Here is a 23,688-nt window from a genome sequence, read left to right as displayed (position 1 = left end):
TTGGTAGTATAGGTGCGGGTGTAGAGTCACTGTGTAAAGGTGGTCTGGAAGAAAGGAAACATCAAGGCATTGCAGAGAAAACAAAGGTAATGAGTTCCTTGTTGAATTGTTTCGTAAGGACAAAACTGGCAAAATCCTGTAGAAAAGTATAATGCGTGGAGACCAAGGGAGATATGTATTAATCTTAAAGCTTAACGTCATATTGCTATAACATTAGGGGAATGCTGAGAACCTGGAGATGCAACGCCATATTGCTATAAACCTCAAAAAATGGCGATGTGCAATCTAAGAATGCAGTCCTAAAATAAATTTAAAGTCATGAGATAGCAAACTGTCGTGACGTGATCTACAGTAAATTCACCAGCAAGGAGACACATGCTGATAGAGTAAAATGATGACAATGTCTAGAGTAACCGTATGGTGGCACAGCCATCAGGAGTGAAAAGGGCTAAGGACAGTTTAAAAAAGGTGTATGTAAAAAAAAATTGTAAAATGATGGTATAAAACGTGACAGTCAAAGTGTACATGAAAGCTAATGTTAAAATGCATTGCTACGGTGTATTATCCTTGATAAAATCAACATACCTTAAGAAAGACCTTTGTACTCAAAAAAAAAAAAAAAACCAAAACAGCAGCACATCACATCGCTAAAAGTCCAAATTGCAGAATTAAAAGGCTGATGGAGACAGCGTCAACTATAAATAGTAGAAAACGCGCCAAAAAATGAAAATGAGGTAACAAATATGCTAATGAAATGTTGTCGTAGCCCCAAATGTAGTGGATAAATGATGCATGACGAGGGATAAAACAACTCATTAAAGCTAAAAGTAAATGTAACCGAAATAGAACCTGTTGAAGGAACAAGTAAACACAATACAGTAGTGACAGAATCGGACTGAAGAGTCCAGAGAAACTGGCACCACGTAACAACGTATCACAGAAAGTCAATTGAGTATCAATCATGAAACAAAATAGCCGGATCTGCAGGTCCTGATTGGAGTAAGGGGAAACTTTTATGCTTTAAAAAAAGCATCGTTTTGTAAATGAAAAAATTTTTTAAACAAATTTCAAAAATAAATAAACAATGGCAGATACGATAACATGGTAACTGAATATGGAAATCCTGCATAGAGCGGTGGGAAGTACTTATTATTATGAAGGATCGATATGCTTTTCACAAAACACAAAAAGGACCAAAATGTGGAGATATACCTATCCAGTCTGCCCATCCATACAGACTGCTGAGCTTCACAATCCCTTCCTCTCTCTCAGAGATCCTCTGTGCTTTTCCTTGTCATTCACCACCCTTTCTGTAAAGAAAAAAAAATCCTTAGATGACTTCCAAGTCTCTCCCTTTCACCTTCATCCTTTCACATTCATATTGAGAAGGGCAGTTTTTGTATTAGCTGGCCTTGTCTTTAATTTTAAATTCTGACCTAGCTTGGATATTTGTGCTTCATAACATAAAAGGGCCCTTTTACTAAAGTGTAGTAACATTTTGCACTTATATTAACAGGAAAAATTAATGCACAGTAACTACATAACTTGTGCAGTAAATACAGGGGGATACCCAGCATCTGCCCTGCATTTACTGCACAGGGCAGGGCCATACTGCAGGGCACTACAGATAACACAATATGGCCCTTGCAGAAACAAATAATCCAGAAGAGAAATGCTAGACACCACTAGGGGTCATGATAGCCATATTGAGGCCCAGATTTGGATAGGTGGGAGCAAAGGAGGACAAAAGGGCGACGAAAATGATAGCGGGGATGGGACGACTTCCCTATGAAGAAAGACTAAGGAGGCTAGGGCTTTTCAGCTTGGAGAAGAGACGGCTGAGGGGAGATATGATAGAGGTATATAAAATAATGAGTGGAGTGGAATGGGTGGATGTGAAGCGTCTGTTCACGCTTTCCAAAAATAGTAGGACTAGGGGGCATGCGATGAAACTACAGTGTAGTAAATTTAAAACAAATCTGAGAAAATCTTTCTTCACCCAACTCATAATTAAACTCTGGAATTCATTGCCGGAGAACGTGGTGAAGGCGGTTAGCTTGGCAGAGTTTAAAAAGGGGTTAGACGGTTTCCTAAAGGACAAGTCCATAAATCACTACTAAATGGACTTGGGAAAAATCCACAATTCCAGGAATAACGTATAGAATGTTTGTATGTTTGGGAAGCTTGCCAGGTGCCCTTGGCCTGGATTGGCCGCTGTCGTGGACAGGATGCTGGGCTCGATGGACCCTTGGTCTTTTCCCAGTGTGGCATTACTTATGTACTTATGTACTTCTCTCACCTCAGCCCACTATGCCACCAACAATCATCTTTAGGTAAATCCTGGGTGTGATAGGGGAGCCAGGAGTGGGGGGTGTTTGGGATGTGACATGTGGGTGGCGCTTTGGGTCAGGGGAGGAATTTATCACATTGTGCTAATTGGGGGGGGGGGATTGGAGGGGGAATGCCATTGGAGTGTTCAGATTTGGATCAAGAGGGTGTTGGCAAGGGGAATTGTATATTTGTGGAGGGGGGGCTCTGATGGTAAAGAAGTTGGTAGTCCTTACTGAAAGGGCTGTGGTGGCGGAAGGTGCAGCCATACTGTGAGCAGTCATGCCAGCTAGCATGTGGTACAGCTTCACATGCTAGCTGTCAACATGCCTCTGTTCTGCCCCTATCATGCCCACTCACCATGTTAAGCAGCTAGCATGGGATTTATGCTGTTGGCTCTCTTTAATGTGCATTAGAGCTTAGCACTAGTTCATGCTAATATCTAACAAGTGATGAAACCTGTGCAGCTTAGTAAAGGGGACCCAAACATTTTGACATGTGTAGTTTGGCTCAGGAACTCCTGAAATCCTTGGTTAATGCATTTTACATCCCCAATGGAAAGAACATGTGGGATTTTTTTTTTTAACTACTGATGATCCACCTAGTTTGCTAAAATGGTGTGACCACAACAATGTCTTTCACTATCACACACTTTTGACTGACTGTATGGGAGGGCTTATGTCACAAATGAGCTAAATGAAACAGATTTTCCAAAATGCTTGAATGCAGGAAAAGGATGTATTAATGGGATGTTTTGCCCACTCCTAGTTAATGAACTTATCCCTCTATTGTTTAACTGCTGTTATTTAGTTTGGCCATGCACACAAACCTTCCCTTCCTCTCACAGCTCATGGTTTACTGGAAATGTCTCCAGATGTTAAACTTCAAGGAACACAAATGTCCTTTCACCTAACCAGGCAGCACAAATAGTAATAGAAAAATCTAAAAAAAATTGCATAACATTATTACAAAATTTGCCTGCAGCCTTTTCTTAGATTATAATACATTTTTTTTAAAAATGTGCTTCTTTTAGCAAATGAAGGGCTGTGGTTTGCAATGACAGGAAATATCAAACGACATATCCTATGCTGTTGCATGAAAAAGAGCAGAAAACAAATACCACATTTTGTATTGTCATTTCACTGATCATTGTGTGTCCTATGTGGAAAGAGGGCACACTATTTTAGAAAAATGTGCCCTCTCCCAATAGTGGAACCACCATGCATATGTGAACCATTGTGCATGTGCACCCTATTGAGAAAAATGTGCCACCTCCCACACAGTGCACCCTATTTCCAAAGAATGTCAATACAGCAAAATGGCCAGAAAGACATGAATAAAATAAAAATTCCCAGAAATGACATGAAACAAAACTTTCTGGCTGCCCATCCCTATTACACATTGGGTATAAAAGGCTGGGGGGATGAGCTATAAACAAAGCATTGAAGCTCAGGAGTTTTAGGAAAGTCACCTGCTGCTTCACATTCTGCCATGTCCAACCAAATGCAAACGTTTATTAACCAAAAGAATTCTACTTTAGAAATCTATTGCTTGAAAACAGACTGAAAACTGACCACTTACGAAAAGCAATATGGTTATAAATCGTTTGTTTTTCTCATGTGGAGGATAACTTGCCTAGGATGTGTAGGTAGTAAAATAGGTCTGTGCATTGAAACAAACAAAAAAACAATTTTGAAAAGGCTGAGCAAACATGGAGCCTTTTCTAAAACAAGTATAGTCTTGCGAAAGAAGCACCTGTATTTGGAGGGCCATCTTACAAAAGCTAATTAAAAAAAAAAAAATAGCGCACGCAGAGAGGATATTTCTGTGCGAGTTTAGGACCATAATGTAACACTTTATAGCAGCTTTGAGTCAACCCTCCAGGCATGATACAAGTCTTGATTTAATGATGGAACATCTGTTTCTTTTCCTTAAATCTTGGATTGTTTACCTAAATTATGTGGTCGATAGAAAGAATTGATTTTGTGGGGATTCTTTTTTTTCCTTTGTTATATAAATAGTGAATGTTTTGTGTAATATTTCAAAATGAATATTATGATTTGTTTAAAACTTAATAAAGAATAATTTTTAAAAAATAGCGCCATCGCTCAGGGCTTTTGCGCATGTAAGTAACCCTACTTTCAAGTATAAGCAGCGATTTTGTGGCGCCACATCACTTACATGTGAAAATGGCAGATTTTGTAAAACTACAGATCTGCTGGGAACTGATTATGCAGCTGAGCTAATCTGAAGTTTATTTCATTCTCAGGCAGTTTTGACCTCCAGAGAGGCAAGCATAGTGCCCTGCTCCCCCCCCCCCCCCCTTGTTTTTTTTCAGAGCCCAGATCCCAATAAAATGTTGGCCAATATCACTGGATAACAAATTTCAGGAAAATATTTGTTTCTTCAACAAATTTGAGTTAACCTGAAAGAATTTACAACCCTGAATCAAAATATAAGCTTGTAATGTTTATCATGCAGGATTTAGCTGAAATGTGTATTTCACTCTCTAAATTAAACTGAGTTATTAGATGAGGTTTGTTTGATTGTGATGGCTGAAAATCTGGATTATTTTCACTGTAGAAGTCCAGTGTCTCATCTGCTGCTTTATCATCATTAGTGTCTAAGGTCTACTTGTCTGGTGGCTTTGACACAGGAAGACTCATGATGTGGCACTGATCTCAAAGCTGATGTTTTGAAACATTTGTCAAATAGAAATAACAGTTTGTAGCATGATCCTTCTGTTCTCTCCATATCACTGGGACAGCAAATGGCATGGTTGGCCATGACCCTTTGATTCAGGCTCTCAGATTAACTATACATGATGCATAACAAGTAAGGGGAACCCAGCTTTGGTCTTGATCCACCAACTTTATATCCAAAATACAGTTCATAGGCTGCCTTCACCACTGGAGTCTTGGTGGTTCTTTGCATCTTCAGACAACTCACTGCAAATGTAGCAGAAAGTGTCAGCGTGATTAATACATTTCCGCGACATTTAACTATCAAGTCATGCGATAACAATTCATCAACTTCTTCTTCTAAAAGAAATACATAAAAATAGAGCAAAACAATGTCATAATATATTTAAGCTGGATGATGTTCATTTACTAGCGATGTCATGTTGGCGCACATGACATAATAAGGGCTTAAAGGTCTGAGTTAATGGCAGTGTTCTAGAAGTTGCCTGCTATGTGTCTGTGCCGCCTTCTGTGTGGACCTCTGATATATTGCTTGGTGAGTTGTTTAACCCTTTAATTCTTTGGAATATTATGAGCTATACTGTTTGATTATGATTTATTTTTTTGTTTATACTATTTGTGCGTTAGTGGTGCAATCACCGTGAGAACATTTGATTTTATTGTCATTATGATTGGTTTTTGATACATATGTGATTTCTGGTGATTATTCCTTATTATTTGTAGCTGCCCCTGACGCAACCCACTGACAGGGCAAAACATGATTCACGTCAGGCTTGTGTAAGAATATCATCGTTGAATTAATGTGCTTTAACACCGGATGTGTATTCTTCTTTGGACTGCATAATAAATTTCTGTAACTTTTTAGAAGACTATACACAGAAAAATATTGATGTCATTTCTGTGATCAGCATTAAAAAAAATCTGTAAGAAATGCCCAATCTAATTATGGAAATAAAAATTACATTGTCCAATGTATTTAGTGTGACTCAAATCAGGGGTAATAATACCACTAGGGAAATTCTCCTAGATATAAATATACTGCTATTCTCAAATGCAGAATGTGCATATACTTTGAAGGACCAGCCAAACCATGCTCATAGCATACCATCTTGAAATCTCTGTGTGCTGAAGCATATGCATAGAAAAATCACTGTCCTTTGCATTCTAGATTTCAGTGCTATCAAGATGTGCATGCAACTGAGTTGGTAAATAAGGCTATCAAATATAAATTAATGAATCTTAATAATGAATAATTGAACTTAATAGGCACTAATTGGAATTTGCAGGGACATCATCTTGATTGCTATTCTATAACACCCTGTTCCTAAATCTTCTTGCATGCAACTTAAAAGGAGGCATGGTCAGGGGAGGGGCATGGGCATTCTTAAAACTTGCACACACTGTTATAGAATAGCCCCATTTATGCACTGAAATGCCATGATTCGGGCGCTGGCATTTACGCCATGTTTCAGCAGGCGCAGATTCCTGTGTTCAACTTTAGGCCCAGAAATTGGCTCTAAACACTGTTCTATAAAGCACGCTAATCTCGGAGCACTCTTTATGGAATAGTACTTAGTGTAGTGGTTCCCAAACCTGGTCCTGGAGGCACCCCAGGCAGTCAGGTTTTCAGGATATCCACAATGAATATTCATGAGAGAGATTTGCACTGCCTCCACTCACTGAAATCTCTCTCATGAATATTCATTGTGGATATCCTGAAAACCTGACTGCCTGGGGTGCCTCCAGGACCAGGTTTGGGAACCACTGGCTTAGTGCCAATCTTTTCCAGCGCTGATTTTGAGCTCTATAAAATTCTCCCCTATTTATATGAGCATGCTGGTTTATGTACAGATCCGCTATTACACATTTTAATGCTACATAGCTCTTCTAAAACCACCTCTAATATATTGCAACAATAGAGACCGCCTCTTTCCTGGCACAGAGCATCTCAATGGAAGGTAATAATTCTGCAGTATTTTATAACTATGATAATTCCATTCAGGACTGGGCTGTTATGCACCCTTGTTCCAGTGCAGTGTGCCCCAGACTGATGCATAGGGGAAACGTCCGAGAGAGAGAGAGTGAACTGGTTTGACGGAATCTGTTTTATTTATTACCTTTATACCCCACATTTTCCTGCATAATTTCAAGTTTAATGTGACCAACAAGCTCCAAGGAGTTATTACAAAATATTAAATAAAATCCACAACCCCACACATATCAGTAAAAGAAGGAACCATAAATACATATATGAAGTTGATGATAAAGCATATAGGAGAGAATGGAAAGAGGAAGGGGAAACATAAAAACTAGGCACCAGTATCAACAGAAATTCTTTTGAAAAGGAAAGATTTCAAAAACTTGCAATAAATTAAGGGGTCATTTTACAAAGGCGTAGCATTTTTAGCACGCGTGAAAAATATGCACACGCTAAACATTAGAGATGTTCAAATATTTCTATGGGTGTCTCGTGTTTAGCGAGCGCTAATCATTAGCGTGCACTAAAACTGCTAGCGTGCCTTTGTAAAAAGGACCCCTAAGAATCATGCTGGAATGTTACATATTTTGGCAAGGAATTCCACTAGTGAGTACCTTGGTAAGAAAAAGTAGAACACATTGACTTATAGACTACTTTCTTATAGGCAGGAAAATGAAGATGCAGGGAGTTTCTCACACCAAAGGCTGCATTGCGAGAAGGCAATAGTAATAAGGGGTAACATATAATCAGGACAATACTGTATAATGTCTGAAACATGAAAGCTATTTCCCCACAGTGTTTGTTTTATCTCAATATAAACTTTGGGAGGAGGGGAGGCCTTTATCTACAGATAGAAATCAAAGTTGGGCAAAAGTCAGTGAAAGATGCTAGGACTTGCATGCAGATGCAGTTGGAATTGAAATGCATGGTGAACCAAAGGGATCTTGTGACAGAAAAAGGGGGGGGGGGGGGGGGAAGGGCTAAATTAAGGCCAACTGAAGCACTAAACACAGGCCAACAATGGTGCCCCTCTGTCGTTTAACTGACAAGACATTAAATTTTTATTTCTATTTTATTTTTATTTTTTTGTTACATTTGTACCCCATGCTTTCCCACTAATGGCAGGCTCAATGTGGCTTACATATTGTATACAGGTACTTATTTGTACCTGGGGCAATGGAGGGTTAAGTGACTTGCCCAGAGTCACAAGGAGCTGCCTGTGCTTGAAGTGGGAATCGAACTCAGTTCCTCAGGACCAAAGTCCACCACCCTAACCACTAGGCCACTCCTCCACTCAATAAATTCTGAGAATTATCATTATTGTATGAAACAAAATATCATATATAATTATAATGATTAGAAAAAAATATCATGTTAGATAATGGGTATGGCAGACAGCAGGGAAAGAGTTAAGGGCATGATAGGTAGGAGAAAAAACTCTGTAGGTGCCTTGGTGCCATTAAGCATGTGCTTATTTTGTTTAATGGTTAATCCGGGGGGGGGGGGGGGGGGGGGGGCTTCAGAGTACAGCTTGATGGCTAACTGCTACAATTACTTTTGTATAAACCTATATGACAATATGGGGGTAATTTATAAAGGCAATGTAGGCTTCTATGCACCTTTTATAAAATATGTCCATTAGCATGCAAATGCCCATACATAAATTCACACCAGCTTTGAAAAAGGTATTCATGCTATATTGTGTATCCTTGTGTATTTTAACATACACAAATATCGCAACTCTGCCTCCACCCCTCCCAAACTACACTGCAGGAATTGCCTACACATGGATCACAGAAAGGAAGGTGCATCCTTTGCATGTGGTTGACTTCTGAACTTTCAACAGTCATATGTGATCACACAGTTTGAAGAAAGTGCTTTTCTGTGTGTAAAACAGACCTTAGACATAGAACAGGCTTGATAGCATTAGTCCCAATAAGACTATCAGGTTTCTTTCAGGTCCATGATGAGAGCTACTAATATCCAGCAAATGAGAGAGGGATCCCATCCCCAGCACCTGCCTATGTACTGCTACTACTATTACTCTAGTAATCATTGAATCTGCATTTTCTGTCATCCCAACATCCATACTTAGGCCCCTCCATGTCAAACTTCCCATGTTTATGTCCTTGTTTTTTTTCTCCCACACACAGTATCTGTTGTCCTCTTCATTCTCAATGGAAAAGCAGGACATAATTCACCACACACATGGATGTTGTCATCCTTCTTTGCTACACATGAAAAGAGAGAGTGAATCTGTTATCATTCTGCAATGCAGATAATGAAGACTGAGGCAAAGGGACAAGGGGTTAGTGGGAAAGGGCACTGAATCATGCCCAGAAGGATTTCTAAGCTCATCTGTGCTCTGGGAGAGTGAATTTAAACTGGTACCAAGAGGGATAATGGCAACCATATGTGTGGCTGATTTATCCTGCTATTCATGGAGAGCCTATGTTACAAGTAAGCAACTTCACTTTCTCACTCCAGCATATTGTCCTTTACCTCCCTCCACCAGAATCTATCGGCCTAAGCCCCTTTTCCCAACCACAGTGTTACCTCCCTTCCCATCCCAACCCCCTCCCCCCCCCCCCCTCCATAGTAGCTGACTTCCACCATCTGTCCCCTTCCAGTCCTAGCCAGCCTCTAGATTAAACCTTTTATACCGGTGCAGAAGCTTGTTCCTTCACTCCCGTTGCTGTGCTGCTGCCTGTTTTCACCTGCTCTATGACTTTTCTGATTTTGCATGGATATGCTCCATTATATTTGGGAAAACTTATAAATCTTTCAGTCAAAAATTGTGCATTAGGTTGTGGATTGCCTCTTCTATTACAATGTCCAAGGGGGGGGTGCTATTTAATGGATCATTTTCCTATCAATCACCGCACTGGTAGAATTTACTACTGTTAACTATTTGGCAAATTTTCCATTACTCTTCAATTAAGAGAGCCATCAAAACTTATTTTTATGATCTTTTATTTTTAGATTTTTTATTTTTTACTGACTATAAACCAATGTATTTCCAGGATTTGTCCTGCTTCTTTGCATTGTTTATCGCATAGAACTCTTCGGGGACCTTGCGGTATATTGTAAACCGTTGGGACTTGCTTTCACAATTAAGGTGGTATAGTAAGTGCTCATTAAATGATAAAATACAAATACTGACAAGTAGGAGCCAGCTGTCAAAAACCATAAATGATATAAATCATTCAAATGATGCTGACCTACAAAATATCTTATGAAAAAATCATAATTAATTTTTTATATACTGCCTGCAAGTTTGTAAGCTATGTAAGCAGTGTACATTCAGGTACAGTAGGTATTTTTCTGTCCCTGGAGGGCTCACAATTGAACATTATTAGTAGGAGACTAGCACAAAACCAATAACTACAGCTATCAGTGTATTCAAATAAATGTCAATAACATCCTAGAATAAGGCATACAGGAGAGAGAAATCAAACTAAAAAAAAATCTGCAGTAATTGGAAAAAAAAAGCACTTTATTTATTTGTTACATTTGTATCCCACATTTTCCCACCTATTTGTAGGCTCAATGTGGCTTACATAGTACTGGAGAGGCCTTTGCAGGCTCCAGTGTGAACAAATACAGGGTGATGTTGTGGTAAGATCAACTTCATGTGGCACAGCCACATTAGGGAATCGGAGAACGGAAGAGTTGTGTTATGTCCATTACGTGCTAAAAAAATTGTTTCAACATGTTATTAAGCAGTGGTAAATTTTGCACTTACAGCATGGTTGACTGTAAAATTACCATACAGTAGTCTGTATCTGTCCTGCATTTTACTGCCTTACATGGCAGGGCTAATACCACAAGCCCTCTGGGCTATCGGTTCAGATATGTAATTCAGACCTGATGCTAACTGTGGCACTGACAGCTGGCTGGGGTGGGGCAACTGGTTTATAGTACCCTGCCTGCACCAACCTCATACCCTCTGATCCAACCCCTTCTCCCTGTCCAAATACCACACCTTCTGATTCTGCCAACTCCCCCTATTGTGGATCCCAGCCCTGTCCCCCCCCCCCCCCCCCCCAGTCAATGGACTAATATCTGAATCTGGACACTGATTCCCATTGAATCAGTAGCTCTGCCCCCCCCCCCCCCCCCTGACAGCAAACCCTTGCCTCCCTCCCACCTCTCCCGGGTCTTACCCAGGGGTCAGAATTGGTGGTGCAGTGGGGCCAGGAAGCTGCAATCCCCCTCTACTGCTGCCTGCGTTGGCACCAGATCCCAAAATGGTGCCGATGGCCCTTAGCAGTAATGTCATACTACTGCCTCTTATGTATCTAGAGATTGGCTTGGAACTGAGCCAGATCATTAACAAATTATAGAAAAACTATTAAGTTGGTGTCTTAAAACCTGCCAGAGTAATAGTGTTGACTTCCAATATGAAATGTTGTTCTTGACATAATAAATAGCTTTATCACCTTCTGTCAACGAGTGTTTTACCATTTTGATAACAAAAGTAAGATTAAAAAAAAAATCTTCAAAAGTATGGCCCAGGTACAAACAGTGCTGTCTTGATCCCTCATTTAATCCAGCTTCAAGGTTCTAACATAGAGGCAGATGCACTAAAGCTAAATGAGCCTTTAATGACCCTCCAACGAGGAAAATTTGATCCGTTGCATGCATCAAAGGGCTTTTACCGTGGAAGCCAGCAGCTAACGAAAACGGAATGGAGATGAGCAATTAGTGTGAAAACCCCATTGAAACGACATGCACTAACCTTTTCCGATTGCCTTTACGCAGGAAAAAGGCAGGAAATCTAACGAGAGGTCTGGACCTCTCGTTAGGACAGCTCTGTGCCAGGAAAAATCATTAAATGAAAAAATAAACTTTGAGCCAATCCCAGCGCATTAGCAGAGCTAAAAGCGCTGTGATTGGTCCAAAGGACGTCAGAAAACACATCAAATTAAAAAAGGATCGGGAGGGGGCAAGGGCGCTCATCAGGAGTGTCCTGTATGGACGGCCTTGCCCCCCCCCCCCGCTGCTCCCCACTTTCCGCCGCTCCCCCCCCCCCGAAAAAGCAAAATGCTAGCTGCCCCGGTCCCCCTCCCTTCCTGTTCCTGTGTTCTGCAGAGCTAACTCCGCCTCCCGTCATTCTTCTGCCCCGTGCCCCGCCCCCGCTGCCCCCCCTGAGGTCGACTACGCCGCTCCCCCCCTCCACCGAGACCCCCCTCCCTATTAACGACCCGAGCAGCGCCTCTCACCTCTTTCTGAAGCGCTGCACGGGCAGGAAGATCTATTGTGTTGGTTGTAGAGTCTCCATGACGTCTCTTCTTCCCTGGCCTAGGCCCCGCCTCCTTCTGACGTAAGTAACCTACGTCAGAAGGAGGCGGGGCCTGGGCCAGGGAAGAAGAGACGTCATGGAGACTCTACAACCAACACAATAGATCTTCCTGCCCGTGCAGCGCTTCAGAAAGAGGTGAGAGGCGCTGCTCGGGTCGTTAATAGGGAGGGGGGTCTCGGTGGAGGGGGGGAGCGGCGTAGTCGACCTCAGGGGGGGCAGCGGGGGCGGGGCACGGGGCGAAAGAATGACGGGAGGCGGAGTTAGCTCTGCAGAACACAGGAACAGGAAGGGAGGGGGACCGGGGCAGCTAGCATTTTGCTTTTTCGGGGGGGGGGGAGCGGCGGAAAGTGGGGAGCAGCGGGGGGGGGGGGGCAAGGCCGTCCATACAGGACGCTCCTGATGAGCGCCCTTGCCCCCTCCCGATCCTTTGTTTTTGGATTTTGCTGACCGGGTAGCCACGTGTATGTGTTGTGGCTTTTTTTGTTTGTTTGTTTTTACGTTTGCAGCATGCGCAGAGCAGCCAGCAAAACGCTTGGCTGCTCTGCCCATGATTTAGGGGCCGATTACCGATGTGTATTGTGATTCTTTGATACATTGTACGTTTGAATACCGATCTGAGCATGTGTGACTTTTTTTTTTTGGTGCATTCTTCGTTTTTTAAAAATCGTTAGGGACTTTAACGATTTTGATTTTTTTACGTTTGGTTGCTGCATCTGCCTCATAGTGTTTTGGCTTTTCTTTTACTCCCCACAGGAGGCTCTTGAATAAACTGGACAGGCTGAAGATAGGACCTGAAGTGGTTAACTGGATTAGGAACTGGTTGACGGACAGAAATCAGAGGGTGGTGGTTAATGGAATTCGCTCGGAGGAGGGGAAAGTGAGTAGTGGAGTGCCTCAGGGATCGGTGCTGGGGCCGATTCTGTTCAATGTATTTGTCAGTGACATTGCCGAAGGGTTAGAAGGTAAAGTTTGCCTTTTTGTGGACGATACTAAGATTTGCAACAGAGTGGAAAACATGAAAAAGGATCTGCGGAAGCTAGAAGAATGGTCAAAGGGGATGGGAAGGCGGTAGAACTAGAGGACATGATATGAGATTGAAGGGAGGCAGACTCAAGAAAAATGTCAGGAAGTATTTTTTCACAGAGAGAGTGGTAGATACTTGGAATGCCCTCCTGTGGGAGGTGGTGGAGATGAAAATGGTAGCAGAATTCAATCATGCGTGGAATAAACATAAAGGAATCCTGTTCAGAAGGAATGGATCCTCAGAAGCTTAGCCGAGATTGGGAGGCGGGGCTGGTGCTGGACAAGACTTCTACGGTCTGTGCCCTGAAAATGGCAGATACAAATCAAGGTAAGGTATACACAGGAAGTAGCACATATGAGTTTATCTTGTTGGGCAGACTAGATGGACCGTGCAGGTCTTTTTCTGCAATCATCTACTATGTTACTATGTATGTAACAAATAAGGGCATACAATAACATATCGCATGACTTGTGTTACAGTCTGATTGATGTCCAAAGGCATATATTTTCTTAGAAACTGGATGCTGAACATTATATTCATTGAATTTGGAAAAACTGAACACTTGCAACATTTAAAATGTACCTATTGTATTTCCTAGAATTACTGGTGATTCTCCCTTTGCAATATGATATTTCTGTATCATTCAATTGTTTTTTGGATGCTAATTTTTGAAAATTACTATACATAAAAACATAAATAAAATGTCAATATATAGTGATGGTGTTTTTCTGTAACGCAAGAAGGGCCAATGGCGCCAGTCTTTCTTTTAAACTATGCCCTCTAGAACAGTGGTTCTCAACCTTTTTTCAGTCGGTACACACCTGACAGATGATGCTCACATATGTGACACACTGCATATACATAACCCTCATGAACATTTGATCTGACATTATAGCTCATATGCCTCGACGCACTTTGGAAAAAATCTGACATTCTGGTCGACACTCTGTTCCCCATACTCTTCATGAGCAGTGCTTTGAAGAGTCAAACTCAGACCTCACCTGGGAGACAGATCAGGACCCCTCTGATCAGGAGTCCTATGGTATTCTGTCTGATCCTTCTCTGCCACCTCAGAGGTGTAAGTCTCTCCCAGAAAGTATATCTTTTACAAGCTTTGTCTGCGAGATGGCTCAAGCTATACCTTTCAGACTAGAAACAGAGGAAGAACCTCATTCAGAACCTTTTGAAGTTCTAGATTATGACTCTCCACCAAGAGAGTGTATTACAATTCCACTCCAATCTGTTATGAAAAGTACTTTACTAAAAAAAAAAAAAAAAAAACTTTGAAACCCCTTTGACAGTTCAGATTGTCCCAAAGAAAATTGGCACAATGTATAGAATACAAAAATGTGCAGGGTTTGAGAAAACACAATTACATCATTCTTTAGTGGTAGGGTCTGCTTTGAAATGCTCTCACTGTGCAAGATCTCCTCCAGGCAGAGAATCGAGAGACTTTTGGCAGAAAAACATTTCAAGCATCAATGCTAACCAATCCCATTTTGGATTATTAACTTTATTCCACCATTTACTTCAAATCTCTAATACAGAATACTCTGTCCCTTGCAGAATTCCTTCCCTCTGACAAACAATAATAATTCCAAAAACTTCACTTCACAGAAAACTTCTGGATTGTCATAAATATCTTGAAAGGCAGGCCTTTGATGCCTTTTCATATATTATCATGTATCTCTGCCTCAGCAGTAGCAATGCACAGATTATCCTGGCTCAGAAAATAGTCCTTAAATCTTAAATCTGCTATCCAGGAGCATCTAGCAGACATCCCTTGTCATGGAGAAAACTTGTTTAGTGACAAAGTTGATGAGGTGGCCGACCTAATTTTAAAACATACAGATATGATACAAACTCTATCTAGGCCTCAAACTACTACTGCTTCTTCTACTAGAAGATTTCAGGGAGGATATTGACTTTCCAACTTCTATATGTCTAAGCATTGTTACACCCCTATGCCTCCTCCACCCCAGCAGACTACCCCCTAAATGCTCATGTCCAAGATGGCAGCGGGGACAAAAATCCCAGATGCCCTCTCAATGTAAACAACCACCTAATTTTTGATTCCTTCCTAGCTGTCAGAGTGAGACTTGTTTTCTTCCAACAGTGATGGCCTCTCATAATCTCCAACCAATGGGTCCTACATACCATTCAACACAGCTACGTTCTGCAATGGCGAAAAGACTCCCTGGTCATCCACCAAGAGTCATTTCAACTCCCTCCAAATGAGTTTACTTCGAGAGGAGCTCTCTGCTCTCCTCTGGCCGAATGCAATAGAACAAGTTGCTCTGCGGAACAGGGGTCGAAGGTTCTACTCCAGATATTTTCTCATTCCAAAAAAAGACAGGGCGAGTACATCCAATTCTAGAGACCTGAACAAGTTTCTCCTCAAAGATGTTTGGCATGGTATCCCTGGGGTCACTACTTCCCATGATACAACTGAATGAATGGCTTTGCTCTCTAGACCTCAAGGAGGCATATACCCATATCTATTCTCCTTGCACACAAAAAATACCTCCGCTTCCGCTGTGGAGCCTACACTATCAGTACAAGGTCTTACTGTTTGACTTGACCTCAGCTCCTTGAGTCTTCATGAAGTGTCTAGAGGTAGTAGCTGCAATGCTTCACAGGTGGAGCATCCACATCTTCCCATACCTGGACAATTGGCCATTCAAAGCAGCCTCTCAGACGTCCGCCAGCACTTCCATTCAGTCTATGATAAGACTCCCAGAATTCTTCAGATTTGTCATGAACTACCCCAAATCGCATCTTCAGCCGGTACAGACTTTAGAGTTCATAGGTCACTCGACACAACTCAATTGAGCATTCCTTCCTCAACTGAGAGCGAACAAAATACTAAATCTGGCCACTCAGGTATCCCAGTCAGTTCATATATCTACTCATCAAATGTTCTACCTCCTTGGTCACATGGCTTCAACAGTACATTGCGAGATGCCGGTTGAGAACCACTGCTCTAGAATATGCTATAACTAGATTCTGTTTTAAAATGTTCTTGCTCCTTCAAAATATGCTGCTACTACTACTACTTATCATTTATATAGCGCTACAAGGCATACGCAGCGCTGTACATTTCATAAGTACATAAGTAGTGCCATACTGGGAAAGACCAAAGGTCCATCTAGCCCAGCATCCTGTCACCGACAGTGGCCAATCCAGGTCAAGGGCACCTGGCACGCTCCCCAAACGTAAAAACATTCCAGACAAGTTATACCTAAAAATGCGGAATTTTTCCAAGTCCATTTAATAGCGGTCTATGGACTTGTCCTTTAGGAATCTATCTAACCCCTTTTTAAACTCCGTCAAGCTAACCGCCCGTACCACGTTCTCCGGCAACGAATTCCAGAGTCTAATTACACGTTGGGTGAAGAAAAATTTTCTCCGATTCGTTTTAAATTTACCACACTGTAGCTTCAACTCATGCCCTCTAGTCCTAGTATTTTTGGATAGCGTGAACAGTCACTTCACATCCACCTGATCCATTCCACTCATTATTTTATACACTTCTATCATATCTCCCCTCAGCCGTCTCTTCTCCAAGCTGAAAAGCCCTAGCCTTCTCAGCCTCTCTTCATAGGAAAGTCGTCCCATCCCCACTATCATTTTCGTCGCCCTTCGCTGTACCTTTTCCAATTCTACTATATCTTTTTTGAGATACGGAGACCAGTACTGAACACAATACTCCAGGTGCGGTCGCACCATGGAGCGATACAACGGCATTATAACATCCGCACACCTGGACTCCATACCCTTCCTAATAACACCCAACATTCTATTCGCTTTCCTAGCCGCAGCAGCACACTGAGCAGAAGGTTTCAGCGTATCATCGACGACGACACCCAGATCCCTTTCTTGATCCGTAACTCCTAACGCGGAACCTTGCAAGACGTAGCTATAATTCGGGTTCCTCTTACCCACATGCATCACTTTGCACTTGTCAACATTGAACTTCATCTGCCACTTGCACGCCCATTCTCCCAGTCTCGCAAGGTCCTCCTGTAATCGTTCACATTCCTCCTGCGACTTGACGACCCTGAATAATTTTGTGTCATCGGCGAATTTAATTACCTCACTAGTTATTCCCATCTCTAGGTCATTTATAAATACATTAAAAAGCAACGGACCCAGCACAGACCCCTGCGGGACCCCACTAACTACCCTCCTCCACTGAGAATACTGGCCACGCAATCCTACTCTCTGCTTCCTATCTTTCAACCAGTTCTTAATCCATAATAATACCCTACCTCCGATTCCATGGCTCTGCAATTTCTTCAGGAGTCTTTCGTGCGGCACTTTGTCAAACGCCTTCTGAAAATCCAGATATACAATATCAACCGGCTCCCGTCACTAAATTATGGAATCTCAGGGGCCCTTTTACTAAGCTGCATTAAGCAGTTAGTGCAGATTTTACCACACATTAACCGTTAGCATGGACCTGCACTAATGTCTAACAAAGCATTAAAATGGCCAGCGTGGTAAGAAACCTGTCCTAGCTGCTTAATGTGGGAATGGACAGTGCATAGGTATGACCAGGGTAGTACAGTGGCCTAGCACACAGGTCATTATTACGTGCCACCTGCAAAAGTGTGGCTGCACTTACTTCCACCTCAAGAGGAAGTGGTAGGTGCAGTTGCACTATCAGCAGTCCAATAGCACAGCTGTCTCAGTAATGCCAATAAGGCACTGCAGTGGTCGATCTTTCCTTTTCCTTCTCCTCCCCCTCCCCTGAAGTTCTTAATTTATATATTCAGTAGGGTAACCTCTGTCTTTAAAACATTCTAACATAAGTTCAACTTTTTTCCATGTTCATTACAATCTGTGCAAAGTCTCCTCAAATGTAAAAGCTTAAATATAGCATCTTAGTCTGTATGAAAATTAATGTAATGAAATAGTTTGTAATTGCCAGTTGGTTTCTGATAGATGATGGTAAAAATTCCATATCTAGATTTCTTGAGATAAAAACAAAACATCAAGAACAACAAAACAAAACATTAACATCTTCCAAGTTAGATGACATAGCAGTGATCAGGTAGCAATAGATGTAAATGAAGTCTCCCACAGAACTGCACAGGAAACATTATCTAGCAAAGCAGAGGAGTGTGGTAGCCGTGTTAGTCCACTCTTAAGGTTATCAATAGAAATCAAACAAAATAAAACATGGAAAAGAAAATAAGATGATACCTTTTTTATTGGACATAACTTAATACATTTCTTGATTAGCTTTCGAAGGTTGCCCTTCTTGTCCCCATGCATACTTCCTACCCACCCCCATCCTCCCACCCTGTCAGACTGTCATAGTAATGCTTGAATGTTATCACCTATATACACTGTCAGCTAGCACATTTGCTTATTTCTGATCTAGCAAAGCAGAATTTGACAGAATATATCAAACACAACACACCCAAAACAAACTGGTTTGAGTAATGTAAAAAAAAAAAAAGAGAGAGAGAGAGTTAAAACAAAGGGTAAGAATATTCCCAAAACTAAAACGCAGAGGACCCTTCAGAAACAATTTATTTATTTTGTTTGCAAGATTTGATAGACTATCCTTTATCAGGAACTAGAGCAGAAAAATGTAAAGAACCAGGAAATGTTTAGTTAGAAGCAGCACATATAACTATGTAATTGAGCAACAATTAATTCCCTTAGACAAGCAACTGAACAAAAGGGCATATTAGTCATTGTAGGCTCCTACCTCATATGAGAACTTTACAAGACTACAAACAATTGGCAAAGGCTGCAATAAACAACCATGTTGTCACACTTCTCTTGATTGTTTTTTTGTAAGAGCCTTCTTATAAAGTGCAAAGTTATTTAATTGTTTTCAACTAAAGCCCTCAAACACGAGTGTTCTAGTGCTGGACTAGTGTCTGCATTTACTAGTGCAGAATGTTCAGAGGCTTGGAGTGTGAGAACTAACAAGCTCCCCAAAGAACAGTGCAATGAGCATGCAAATGTAGTCTAAAAGATGCAGATGAGGTCATTTCCTATTCCCGGCGATGCTCAGTGATCAGCACAGTTAAGAAGGGCACCCTTACCGCTGTAAACCCTATGCCAGCTCCGAGCTGGCATTAGGGTGTCTGGGTCACTATCAGGCTTATTTTCGAAAGAGAAGGGCGCCCATCTTTCGACACAAATCGGGAGATGGGCGTCCTTCTCTCAGGGTCGCCCAAACCTGCATAATCAAAAACCGATTTTGGGTGTCCCCAACTGCTTCCCGTCGTGGGGATGACCAAAGTTTCTGGGGGCATGTCAGAGGCGTAGCAAAGGTGGGACTGGGGTGTGCCTAACAGATGGGCATCCTCAAGCGATAATGGAAAAAAGAAGGGCGTCCTTGACGAACACTTGGCCGACTTTACTTGGTCCTTTTTTTATACGACCAAGCCACAAAAATGTGACCTAAATGACCAGATGACCACCGGAGGGAATCGGGGATGGCCTCCCCTGACTCCCCCAGTGGTCACTAACCATCTCCCACCCGAAAAAAACAACTTTAAAAACTTTTGTCTTTCTTTTTTTTTTTAAGAGTATGGGTGAAGGACGTCCTTCGCTATGCCTCTGTCCCTGTGATGGCAGTTGAGGATGTCCACAATGTGGATATTTCTGTGAGAAGGACGTCCATGCCTTTGCTATGCCTCTGACACCCCCCTTTATTTATTTATTTATTTGGATCTTGGAGGGAAAGTAAGGTCTTGGGACTGAACATACATTCACAAAAGAATGTCTTCAGAAATCAGGTAGTCCATGGAGTACACCTTTCTAATCTTGAGACAGAATGGACTAAATATATACTATACCGTGAAATTTGTTAGCCATCACATCCAGTCATTCTTTTAGTTTAAAAATATATTACTAGATAAATTGCTTAAAATGGAATTTTTCTACTAACATAGTCATTTCCTGTTTTGTCTTGGTTTTTTTTTTTTTTTTTGCAGATATGGATCAAAATTTAGTCTGGCAGTCAGCAAGTTCTTTCACACACTGTTTCCTGTATGCTAACCCTATTTTAGTACTCATTTCAGAAGTCCTCTTCATGCTGCAATTGTGAGGAATTACCAAGACTGGTGATGCAGAAAAGGCTCTTATCAACATGAATGAGTCTAGTTTGTTTAAATTCATGTGCCCTGAGTGATGAGCCCCAGATGGAGATTTAAGTTGGAGTAAATTTTACTCATACTCTAATAAATTTGTGATGGATCGGGTTTTATTTAGTGCCTGAGTTCTTTCCATAAAGCTCAGTTTAATGACAGTTCTCATTACACAGAAGTTATTATGAAACAATCTGTCCACCCAAGGAAGTCTCCTGATTTGTACCTACCTTCTGTGGTGTAATAGATCCTTCTCAAATAATGAGCTTTCCCATTCATAGTTAATATACAGAACTAGAACAAAGTATAAAAAAAGAAAATTAGATGATAGAATAACCTGTTAAAGGGGTAAATTAAAAAAAACAAACAAACCTGGGGGGGGGGGGGGGGGTCTGTTTTTCTTTGGGCTGTCTTTGGCCCTGTTTTTTCATTGGTGGTCATTTGTGGATGGCAGGGTCTGTTGCAACACTGCCTGGCCAATTTACGCTGGCTTTGGGCTGGGCATGCTGCTGGGTTGAGGACTAGGTCAGGACTCCAGAGCACGCATGGTGATGCTCTGGAGCCACGACTAAGCCCAAAACCGAGCTAGGGCCTTGATTTTGACCCTGTCTGACCTGAGTTCCAGGCAATTCATGGTTTTGTCCTGCTGGTGTCTGGGATCACTGAGGTAATCAGTTATAGTCCTCTGTACACTCTTGGGTCTGTGAGTTCCATAGACTACATCTGCCAGATGGTAAAAACTGGCATAGCACTGACATCCAGTGGCCTCCAGATATGCCCACACAGTGTTGAGACTCTCCAGCGCTCTTGCAAAAGTGACAGGAGGAGGATGTTTAATTTCGTCAGCATGTGCCTCACTTCTCATTTCTTCATCTGTTCCATCATCAGCCGTTGTTGCCTGCATGTAGGCGCATATCTCGGCATCAGTGCTGTCTTCAACTGTTTGTAGATTGTAATCAACAGCTACGTAGCGATAGAACTCCTCTTCAGTAACACCGGCTGGGATGTCAATAACCTCTTCATCTGACGCTTTTGCAACAGCTGCATCTGTTTTGTCCCTCTCCACATCCTTAACAAAGCTTGCCCGCTTGTAGCAGTTCACAATGGTTGCCTGTGTAACATGATTCCAGGCTTCTTTCTGCATATGTAGGGAATCCAACAGTGATAGATTACGAGCCAGTTCAACAGCACGTTTATCCTTGGCAGTCTGATCTTCCATAACACTCATCAGACGACGTAGCACAAGAGCTCGATAATGTTGTTTCAAATTGCTTATTATGCCCTGATCCATAGGTTGGATCAGAGAAGTAGTGTTTGGTGGCAGGAAGACCACTTTGACGTTAGACAGCCTGACATCGTCCCAGTGTGCAGCACAATTATCACAAAGCAACAAAATCTGACACTTTTATGCCCGCATTCAAGTGTCTAACTTCTTTAGCCACTGCTTCCAAATTTCCCCAGTCATCCATGAATTTGCATTAGCCTCGTATGACACAGGAAGTCGCTTAACTTTCTTGAAGCAATGGGGCTGTTTGCTCTTTCCAATGACGACTGGTTCCAACTTCTCACTCCCATCCATATTGCAGCAAAGGAGGATTGTCAACTTCAATGTTTTACCTCCAGTAGTTTCGGCATGTTTGAATGCAAGTGTTCCATCAGGAATCGCTAGCCAGTAGAGACCATTTTCATCAGCATTGAAAATGTCACGAGGTGCAAACTCATTCAAGATGGTAGGAAGAACTGAAACAACCCAATTTTCAGCACCAAAGTCATCAGCGTCTTGTTTCTCACCATGCTGCTTCTTGAATTTTATGCTGTTCCTCTCCTTCCATCTTTCCAACCATCCAGCGATGGCTTTGAATTCAGTCAGTCCAAGACTTTCTGCTACCTGGTTAGCTTTCTCCATAAGCAGTGGACCACTGACAGGAAACTGTCTGTTCCTGACTCGAAAAAACCACCGAAGAGCATCTTCTACCTCCTCAGCTTTTCCCTCCCGTTTTCTTTTCCGTTGTGGATTTTTGTTGTTTTGCCAGTCTTCCAGAAGCTGGTCTCTCTGCTTCAAGACACGTGAAATTTGACTGGGATTGACACCATATTCTTTAGCAATAGATGCTTCTATTCGTTCAGCCAGTGTTAAAGTCTTACAGTTCCGCCGCGATGACGACCCCGGTGTACGCCCGAACAACATTCCTTCATTTATTCTGCCTGTGGCAGTTAAAGAGGCGGTAAATTTGAAATCTCGTTGGTTGTCACTCACCAATTGGCTTCCATATTCCATGCGCGTGTTTATGCTGAGTCTTTCCTGCAGAGAAATTGATGGTGCCAAAAACGGGACTGAAGTACGGCATGCAGTTAAACAGAGCATGTGCTTATTCGACGTGCACTTAAATGGAGTGCACTGTATATATATATATATATATATATATATAAGTATACAGTACAGAAAAAATATAACTTAAAAAAACCCCAGGATTTGCCCTTAATGAGCCATACATATATATACAGTACACACTATTTTATTGGACTAACTTAATACTTTTCTTGACTAATTGAGTAGCTGCTTCTTCAGATCAGAAATTATCAAAAGTTGACAAATATCCCCCTCCGAAGGGACACCACCTTGTATGGGTGGAGGGGCTTCCGTGTTTCATTGACTCAGAGGGCTATGCTGAAGGGTTACCCATATCAAACAGGCCTCTGAGGAGAAACCAAAGAGTGTCCCAAACTGGAGGATCCAAGATGGCGTCGAGGGAGGTCGTACGTTAGTTGAGTTCCTGTTTTACACCAGAATACCTGAAGAAGTAGGCGCGCTCCCCAGAGAATGGGGAAGAGAAAAGGCAAAGCCATGGTGTTGTCCTCTTCAAACACGGCTGGGGTTCCCACCACTTCTCAGCCTACTTTGGAGAGATTCGGGGTCATAACGTCGGGGATATCGGTTCCTGCTTCGGGGAACAGCAAGGCTTTATCGCCGAATCTCAGTGGAGAGGGAGTAACTTTGAGACCCCTGCTGGCATGACCCCTCCAAGACCCGGAAACAGTAACGCTTCGCTATGGAGGTCGACAGTGGACACACCCGAAGTGGGTTAGGATTTTCACGCGACCCGAGGAGGTCCTGGCGCTGCATCGACTCCAGATAATAAACCAACCAGGGGATCGGAGAGTGAGCTCTTCCCCCCGAAGATATCTGGAGCGGTTTCTGTGGAGAAATTGGATCTGGTGAAGCCAATAATGTCACA

This window comes from Microcaecilia unicolor, chromosome 2, assembly GCF_901765095.1.
Source record: "Microcaecilia unicolor chromosome 2, aMicUni1.1, whole genome shotgun sequence".
Taxonomy (NCBI): domain Eukaryota; kingdom Metazoa; phylum Chordata; class Amphibia; order Gymnophiona; family Siphonopidae; genus Microcaecilia; species Microcaecilia unicolor.
Note: the sequence above shows the minus strand (reverse complement) of the source record.